Source organism: Podarcis bocagei, assembly GCF_964188305.1.
Source record: "Podarcis bocagei genome assembly, chromosome: 4".
Taxonomy (NCBI): Eukaryota; Metazoa; Chordata; class Lepidosauria; order Squamata; family Lacertidae; genus Podarcis; species Podarcis bocagei.
In genome coordinates, this window is record NC_138128.1 from 21,284,303 (window position 1) to 21,294,164 (window position 9,862).

Consider the following 9,862-nt stretch of genomic DNA (forward strand, 5'->3'; position numbering starts at 1 on the left):
CAGAGCCTAGGACTTGCTGATCAGAAGGTTGGTGGTTCGAATCCCTGCAACGGGGTGAGCTCCCATTGCTCGGTCCCTGCTTCTGCCAACCTAGCAGTTCAAAAGCACATCAAAGTGCAAGTAGATAAATAGGTACTGCTCCGGCGGGAAGGTAAACGGCGTTTCCGTGTGCTGCTGGCCACATGACCCGGAAGCTGTAAGCCTGCTCCCTCGGCCAATAAAGCGAGATGAGCGCCGCAACCCCAGAGTCGGTCACGACTGGACCTAATGGTCAGGGGTCCCTTTACCTTACCTCGGGTTAAGAACTTAATTCATTCTGGAGGTCCATTTTTAACCTGAAACTGTTCTTAACCTGAGGTACCACTTTAGCTAATGGGGCCTCCCGCTGCCGCCTCGTGGTTTCTGTTCTCATCCTGAAGCAACATTCTTAACCCGAGGTACTATTTCTGGGTTAGTGGAGTCTGTAACTTGAAGCATCTGTAACCAGAAGCGTGGTACCCGAGGTACCACTGTATAATGCTTTGAGCCACATTGAAGTCATCATGTGGTTTTGAAACTGCGCACCGAGCAAACATAGGGCTCCTCAGAACCCTAGCAGGTGTTGCTCAGTGACAAAAGTGCTAATGTCAAAAAGCTCTCTGATGAGCAACTTGATTACAGTTTCTAGTCTTCTGCAATGTGTAACTGTGGGGCATCCGGGGCACACTTTCAGGTATATGTAGACTGACAGGCACAACAGACCTCACAGACATCTCCAGGTGTTTTTTGTTGTTGTTGAGGGGAGTAGGAAGTGCAGCTTGGCAAAATACATAGGCAACTCTCTTCCCCAACATGTTAAGCTATTGAAAAAATTATGTACCAAGAAAAGCTGGATTCTGAGACCTTTATACGCAACCATTCAAACATAGCAAATTTGCTTAAATTCTGTTTAGCTGTTTTATATAAGCTGGTTTTATTAGCCATAGGGTGGTGGTGGGTAAGCAAGCAGTGCAGGTCACTGAAGCCCTACCCTGAGAAAGACTTGAAATATCCAACCATTTCTCTGGCGTCTGACATTTTAGTAGATGTTCCTTGCAAACTATATTTTTTATAGCAATGGGGACTAGAAACTTAACTTTCTGAAAAGAGTGAGACTCTCAGGAAGATGAGTATTCTGCATTCAACACCACACTTTGACTTTTTTTATTTAAAAAATGCTCTTGTTGAATTATGGTGTACGTACAACCTTGCTCTTTTTCTAAGAGCTTTCTAATACCGTATTGGCCTGAATATAAGCCTCACTTTTCCCCCACATTCCAACCATGAAAAGTTAAAGTGCGGCTTATATTTGCGACCTTGCTGTGGGCAAAACAGCAGCAGGAGTGCGGCAAAACAGTGCCTGCCCCACGCATAGACCCCCAACCTCTCTCCCAAGGACGAGAAGCGAGAGAGCGAGGAAGGGGAAAGGCTGCCGGCAACACAGTGTGGCTCCCCGCCCCCCCGCCCCCCCGCCCAGTATGCAGCCAGGAGCTGCGAGGAATGGAGCGGCTTATATTTGGGTACTTTTTCTTTCCCCCTCCTCCAATTTTAAAGGTGCAGCTTATATTCTGGTGCAGCTTGTATTCGGGCCAATACGGTAATACTTGATAGTAGATTCATCATCCCCAGTAAAGTGGCAATACTGTTGTTGTTTTTAAAGGATGCAAAACGCTGTGAATCAAGTTTTAGATCCTGAAGGAGTCATGTAGTATCAAACTCTACTGCGCTTGGGACACATCATGTAGCATAAAACCAGCATCCACACACTGCCTGTGTCCTTTTAGAGAGGCAGAGTAGCTCTAAACATTGTAAAACCATTTTACAGTTCAGCATTGGCACTACGGGAAGATTTTGCATCTCTCTGGGAATGTAATTTACATGTCGCCCCCCAAAGGTCACCCATTTCTTACGTGGTACATTTCTGTGTTGTACATATTTCCTTGGAAACAGACTTGACTGCATGTTGTGTTAATCCTTTTTTTTAAAAAAAATATAAAATAAAAATTGTGTCAATCCTTTTTTATTTAATGAAATGGTGAAACCAGTTTTGCCTTATTAATGACCTTGGGCCAGTTAGGCTGAAATCTAAGTACTGTAACTGTTCAATTAGAGCTGTCATAAAAAACATCTTTAGCAACGACAAATGGCTGGTTGGTTTTTCCATCCAACCTGCTGAAATAATGTTATTTGATACTAAGAGTGTTGAAAACCACACTTGTGCTTTCGATAAATGTCTCGCTGCCAAATCCCTGTTATGGAAAATGGCGGTTTGCAGACCACAGTTGGCTGGCTCTGACCTTCTCACAGTTCCTGGTAGTGTTGTAGAGTCATGGAATTGTAGAGTTGGAAGGGACCCTGAGGCTCAGCTAGCTTGACCCCCTGTAATGCAGGAATATGCAGCTGCCCCATATGGGGATCAAACCTGCGACCTTGGCGTTGTCAGGACCATGCTCTAACCAACTGACCTTTTAAACCAACTACCACCCTCAGAAGGGACGCAGTTGGACTGTGGTCTAAACCACAGAGCCTAGGGCTTGCCGATCAGAAGGCCGGCGGTTTGAATCCCCGCGACAGGGTGAGCTCCCGTTGCTCGGTCCCTGCTCCTGCCAACCTAGCAGTTCGAAAGCACATCAAAAGGCAAGTAGATAAATAGGTACCACTCCAGCAGGAAGGTAAACAGTGTTTCCATGTGCTGCTCTGGTTTGCCAGAAGCAGCTTAATCATGCTGGCCACAAGACCCAGAGGCTGTACACTGGCTCCCTTGGCCAGTAAAGCGAGATGAACGCCGCAACCCCAGAGTCGTCCATAACTGGACCTAATGGTCAGGGGTCTCTTTACCTTTACCACCCTCAGAAGTGTAGAAAGTGGCTGTCAGGGAGGGGGCTTTCTTAGTAGCAGTCCCTAAGTTGTGGAACTCCCTCGCTCCACAGATTCAAACCTAGGATCTTCATTGCACAGAGTTTGCTGCTGGAAACACAACTCTTTATCCCGCCCTTTGACAGCATAAAGTTTTGTTTTCCTTCCTTGCTGAAATGAAATCATAACGAAAAGGAAAAATAAAACGAAGGAATAACATTGCTCCAATATAATTTAAACAATAATTTATTTGGCTATAAATATAAATAAGTTTTAAAATACATTATATAAATTACTTATAAAGATAGCTTATTTATAAATACGGCTACGCACTGCTTCCACTACGGAAGGCCGCAATGCTTCCGAATGCCAGTTGCTGGAATCCGCAGGACAGCAGAGTGCTCCTGTGTTTGAATCCTGCTTGCTGGTTTTTCCTGCAGGCATCTTGTTGGCCACTGTGAGAACAGGATGCTGGACTAGATGGGTCACTGGCCTGATCCAGGAGGCTCTTCTTAATTGGACAGCACCATACGTGTGCAGAATATTAGCCAAAAAACAAAAATCCACCCAAAAACCAACAGACATCTGTGTCCTGAATTTCTTACTTCTAAAGAAAGTAGTTTAAGGTGCAATAAGACCAGATTTTTAACCCGGGAGGGGACAAAGAAAAAAAGTGGAATTCTTCGTAAGTATTTTGGTTTTCTGCAACATATTTTCCCTACACAGACTTATGAAAGCAAGGCTGAAATCCTAGACCATTTACATGGGAGTGAGCCCAACCAAGCTCAATGGGACTCACTTCTGAGTAGACATGTATAGGATTGCATTGTAAATCCCTAACATTTTATTTAAGAAGGCACTTGGTTGTAATCTACACAGCAGGTAGCCACCTGACTGGCAAAGGAATGCATGTAGATTCTCAGCCTACTGCTGAATTATGAAGATTTCATTTGGGAAGGGGTTTTCCTACAAAAAAAAATTGCCAATTGATTCTGGGGCATTTCCCTACTTCCTCTAGCATATGTGATGCAGCACACTGGTTTCAGCATGAAGATCTCTTATCCTGCACACATGTTGTGGTGGATTTTGCTCTCTACTTGTGGTGCATCATAAACCAGATTATGCATGATAATCTGTTATGGGTGCTGCTAATCCTGTTTCATTGCACTGTTTTGAAATAGATGAAGTGTATTCGAGCTGTTTCTATCTATGATTCTATTCTCCCCACCACCTCCCTTTTAAAAAAACTAAAATATTTGAGGATCAGTATTACATTTGCATTTCTAGAGACTTCCCGTAGAGGTGGCTCAAGGTTCTGTCGATGGTCTGAGTGAGCTGCTGCAAAGTTAGAAGAATTTCGCATTCCTTCATCTCCATTTCAAATGTCTTCCTGGAAGGTTGTTGTGGTGAGGGTGGTGGCTGCTCTGTGATGTTCTGGCTGGCTTTCAAAGCCTATAAAAGATGCACAATCAAAACGAAAGATGAATGTAGGGGCACACATTCACACATAACTGATGCAGTACCTAATTGTTTGAAATAGTATAACGATGCCTCACATTTATGAAATGGGAACAGAAAAGCATGCTACCATGAGGGGGAATGGAATGGAAGAGTAAGAGTCAAAGTTATGTTAAGATCTAGAAAGCCACAGGTTCTCCATTGCTGTTTGTAACTGCTTAGAATATCAGACAGGCTAATTGCAACATTTGTAATTGCTATGAATCATCAGTGTTTGTTGACATCATAATCCATCCTTCTGGATACATACACACACACGCCCATGAAAAGTAAAGATGTGAGTTTAATGCAACTATAGGTATTTTCTGTCTGATCAAATCAGTTGGTCTGACTATTACATCTTTCATGAAGTTTATGAAAGAGTTACGGAATTCAGTAAAATTACAGGATTCAAAGAAGGCAAAGCAATATTAATAATAGTTCAAATAATAGTTCAAATATCTACCTGCATCATAATGCTGACAGCATGAAAAAGATCTGAAGAATTAAAATCCTTGATTTCCGCCATATAGTGTTTCAGAATTTTATAGATGGTGTCCATGCATGCAGTCTGCAAGAAAAAGCAACAATAAAGATGTAAGCAAAGCTTCTGGAAGATTCCTTTACACAAGACAAATAAACTTGCTGCCATCTGAGGATGGAAATTTACCTGATCAACAGCAGCATTTTCTCCTGAGGGACAGAGTCCAGGCTGAAATCAAAGATGGAAGTTGAGAAGCATGAATTTCACTGCAACCATGAATTTGGCTAACCCATTGCATTTGTTAGAAAGTACTTATTGTAATACCTTCAGTGAACTTCCTCCCATACAGGCCTTCTGGATCTTCTCTTCATTCTTCGGATTTTCAGGGACATTATATTCCATTGTACAATTAAATTGCTTCTATAAAAGTGAAGAGAATATTAATTGAATCAGTACAGTTCCTAGGTGCAATGGGAACTGTGTTGAAGACCTTGCATCACGGCTTGGTCATGGCTACTGACAAATATCCAGAGAGCACAGAATGGCCTAGGCTTTCAAAGAAAAGGAAGTGCATTTGAGTTGCACTTCTTCTTCCCATGCTTGTTTGCTTAGAGGTTCAGCCTGCAACATCTCCCCCACCCCCTTTGGGGGCATGAAAGTTTACACATCTGTAATATGCACTGTGAAGAGTGACATATGAGCTATGCTGTACACCTTGTAAACAAGTGTGGGAACCTCTGTCTGAACCTCTGTAACTGCTCACAAAGAAAATGCTGCCCTTACTTTCAGACTGAGTTGGTTCTAACAGTGTAACCCTACGTACGTCCCACCGTGAGGCGTACTAGTAACTGGGTTTAGGACTGCAGCCATTCTTTTTTATTTCTATGGAACTTTCAGAGAAATCATTCCAACTCACTGTGCTTGCTATTAAGTATTTAGCATAAAAATGCACGAGATAATGTTACAATAGAGCTCAAGAATATGAACCTGCTGCGGTATAGCAGGTTGACCCAGATATTCCAGCAGTTGCCATCATCACCAGATTGGCATGGCAATGACTCATTCTGTTGCATGGTTCAGAAATCAGGGAGGGAACATAGTAGGTATTTGTTTCTGAATGTGTGAGAGAAGCAAGGAGCCTATACCTATATCTCTGCTAACACTGCAGATTATTCATCAATCCCCACCACTGTCTCTTATTTCCGGAGTTCAGAGGTGAGTGCCAGTCCTTCATGTAACTAAAAACAACCCAAGGATGACTGAGCATGTTCAAAAGTATGGAGCACGGATTGACTGTTGGGTGCAGGAACAATTATGGAAAGCTGGAAGATAATATAGCTGGAACTCAACATTTTGTAGCATTTTGTTGCTGGCTCTACTTGTAATATTCCACAGTTTTTCACCTATGGCACTGTTTGGTCCTTCTACCTTTTCTGAGACAGGAGACGCTCTTTCACAGGTTCAGTTCCCACAAGGAGGAAAAAACTGAAGGCATAACAGTGTTTGAGCAATATGTATTTACAAATATTTTAAGTGCAGCAGGACAAAGAACATGCAGGTCCCTAGACAGAGAGTGCTTCAAATCAGCTGCAAGGATTCAGTCCCATTTTCCTTTGTTTTGCTAGATTCAAAACTGCAGGATGGGTTCTGCTGCCCTGACCCTGGCAGGTATGTGTGGTCTGTATTCTGAACTCCAGGAACAAGTCAGGATCAAGGCAAAGTAGCTCTAAGCCATGCAAAAGCCTAGAGACAACCATATCTTCAGTAGACAGAACACAATAGTATTCCCATAGCAATATATTTCATGGACGTTCGAGCAATGTGCCATTTGGAATACATTTGATAAGGTTTTGACTGTGTATGCTCAGGCAGCGGTTTTTCACTGTGTGCTTTTCTGCAGAGCAGGATGTGCAGTCCTATCACCTTATTGATCCCAGTTGCCATTTAGCAGAGCTCACTAGAGAATGGATTGCACACGCTACTTTTTGAACTTCTGCAAAACTGATTATACCCTTCATTACTATTAGTGGATTTTTTAAAAAACCAAACCTGAGCACTGCAAATCAACAAGCTGGAGTCTGAACTGTTCAGTTAAAAATGGTCACAATAAATGACAGGCTCAAAAATCAAAACAGATCAAGTTTATATCACATTATTACATAGGAATTAGCCCCGCTATTATATAAGGAATAAAGATTTCAGACCTTTGCAGCCATGGCTTGAATTTAAGAAAGAATTCAAGTGGTGGCTGCAAAGATCCTTCCTTTGCAGATGCAATGAATTCAAGCCACGGCTGTGGCTGCAAAGGAAGAATCAGGAATGCACCTAGAGGGTGCTCCTGGTTCCTCCTTTTGAATTTGGAGTTGCAGTTTTACCTGTCATGTGGTGTCAGGTGATAAGCAACCAGGGCCAAACCACATTGCAAGCCAAATGGGGAAGACAGGCAGTCCTAATTGCTGCAAAGGAATAGGTGGACTGTGTCCTCAGTTCTCTGCTGACAGGCGGCCTCAGTGGGCAAGAAGCACCTATCCCCAGCTATAGCTGTTTCTGGACTGGAATAGCCCTAGTCCAAGTCCTCATAAAAAAGGCTAATTTACCCAAGCCACACACACCTGTCCATCAACTGACATCACTTGTGACATCAGCTGATGGGTGGGAGTATTGGCTGGGGGGGGGCTGTTCCTAGCAGGGAACAGGTGCTCAAGGGTGTCATGGACTGGCCAAGATGGGACAATGCAGATGGACAATTGACCAAGCACTTGGGGAAGGGCCCTGGCTGGATGTGGGGACCTCTGCCAGGAGTGGAGGAATCTGCAAGCAAGGATCCTGGAGAGGCCACTCCCTTGTGTCTCATCCGTTGTTGCTACAGGAGCCACAAATCCTGCCTTCCTCTCCATCCCTGACTCCCATGCCAAGCTTGTCAGAGCCTCTCTCTGATATGCTCACCTTGGCACGTCAGATATTGGGAGTAGCTCTGCCCAGAGGCTGTTGTTTCACCTGTTCCAGCCACCTCACAGGAGGCAAACACCTCCCCTGTCACGTAGGCCCAGGAGGAATCAAAAGAGAAGGAAACAGAGTATAGCAGAAACGCTCTCACTCCATTCCTATACAGTGGTGCCTCGGGTTAAGAACTTAATTCATTCTGGAGGTCCGTTCCTAACCTGCAACTGTTCTTAACCTGAGGTACCACTTTAGCTAATGGGGCCTCCTGCTGCATCCGCACCGCCAGAGCACAATTTCTGTTCTCATCCTGAAGCAAAGTTCTTAACCCGAGGTATTATTTCTGGGTTAGCGAAGTCTGTAACCTGAAGCGTCTGTAACCTGAAGCATCTGTAACCCGAGGTACCACTGTATATAGGATAGACAAGGTGTGTGACAGCATCGGATCAACATCCAGAGCTGTAGCTGTATTTAGGACTAACCATGCATATTGCCTGAAGTGCCTTAAGACAGAAATTTGCATATGCACTAGAGTAATATAGGGATTAAAGTAGGCTTCCTTAACCTTAGCCCTCCAGATGTTTTGAGACTACAATTCCCATCATCCCTGACCACTGGTCCTGCTAGCTAGGGATCATGGGAGTTGTAGGCCAAAAACATCTGGAGGGCCGAGGTTGAGGAAGCCTGGATGAAAGCCTTTATAAAGAACTGTCCATGAAGCCTTCAGCAACTAGGAGCCAGGAAAGCAGCCAAAGCAGCAGGATTAAACCCTTGCTCGGCAGATGCCATGCTGTTCAGTTCGGCTGCATCCTGCTCAGTTCAACTGCATGCACCTGTACCTTGTTGGGGACGAAGCACAGACAGCCAAAGGCAAGCCAAGACAAGTACTATTGACTGAGCAAGGGAGAAGTCTCTTTTGCAATCACCTGCAAAAAGCAGGTTTCTCCCTTTTTTTGGCAGATTGGTTTGTAAGAGAGATGTCTCTCAGATCACACACGATGTCTGTAAAATATAATGGGTGTTGCCAGCCTTAAGTGGAGGGGGGAGGGGGGAGGTGGCAGCCAGAAAGAAGTCTGTAAAAAGTTTTGCAATGTCAGTGCCAGGGAACATATGAGGGCTAATTCATATGCACACATATTATCACTTACAAACTGCTTTCTGCAGCTCCACTGAAACTCCTCTCAGCTCAACCAAAACCACTGGCACTCTCCTCATCTTTCTTGACTCCCTGCCAGTGGCGTAGCGTGGGGGGTGCCAGGGGTGCCGGCCGCACCGGGCGCAACATTTGGGGGGGCGCGTTTGGCCGACCCTCCTCGAGGAAGCAGGAACCCCACTGCCCTCGGACCTCCTCCGAAGGCTGGCGGTGGGGCGGAGAGACCTTCTCCCCGCGCCAGCCTTCGGAAGGCTGCTCCGAAGCCTGGCGGTGGGGCGGAGAGACCTTCTCCCCGCGCCAGCCTTCGGAAGGCTGCTCCGAAGCCTGGCGGTGGGGCGGAGAGACCTTCTCCCCGCGCCAGCCTTCGGAAGGCTGCTCCGAAGCCTGGCGGTGGGGCGGAGAGACCTTCTCCCCGCGCCAGCCTTCGGAAGGCTGCTCCAAAGCCTGGCGGTGGGGGGGAGAGACCTTCTCCCCGCGCCAGCCTTCGGAAGGATGCTCCAAAGCCTGGCGGTGGGGGGGAGAGACCTTCTTCCCGCGCCAGCCTTCAGATGGCTGTCCTGAAGACTTGTGGTGGGAGCAGTGGCGTAGCGTGGGGGGTGCAGGGGGGCCTGCTGCACCTGGCGCAACATCTGGGGGGGCGCGGAAGAGACTCGAGTGCTAAAATCCACGAGTTAGGGGGCGCAAATTACTTGCCTTGCCCCGGGTGCTGAGAACCCACGCTACGCCACTGCTCCCTGCTGCTTGTAACACCATGAGCTCTTGGCTGTTCTCTTTCCCCCAAATCACTCATTCAACATTTCTGTAGAAGAGGAAATACTTTATCGACTTTCCCCCTCTTTCACGAGCTAAAACTTTTTAACTTTTTCAGTCCACTGTCCCTCAGACCTTCTGGCGGGCCGGACTATATTTTTTTT

General features: G+C 45.7%; 1 long non-coding RNA gene across 1 annotated transcript; it reads left to right on the top strand.

Moving 5' to 3' along the window:
• Positions 1–388: 388 nt before the first annotated feature.
• On the top strand, positions 389–2,051 carry LOC308585192. Its single transcript, XR_014007134.1, has 2 exons — positions 389–1,461; positions 1,496–2,051. It is a non-coding gene; the product is annotated as an uncharacterized lncRNA (long non-coding RNA).
• The last annotated feature ends 7,811 nt before the right edge of the window (positions 2,052–9,862 follow it).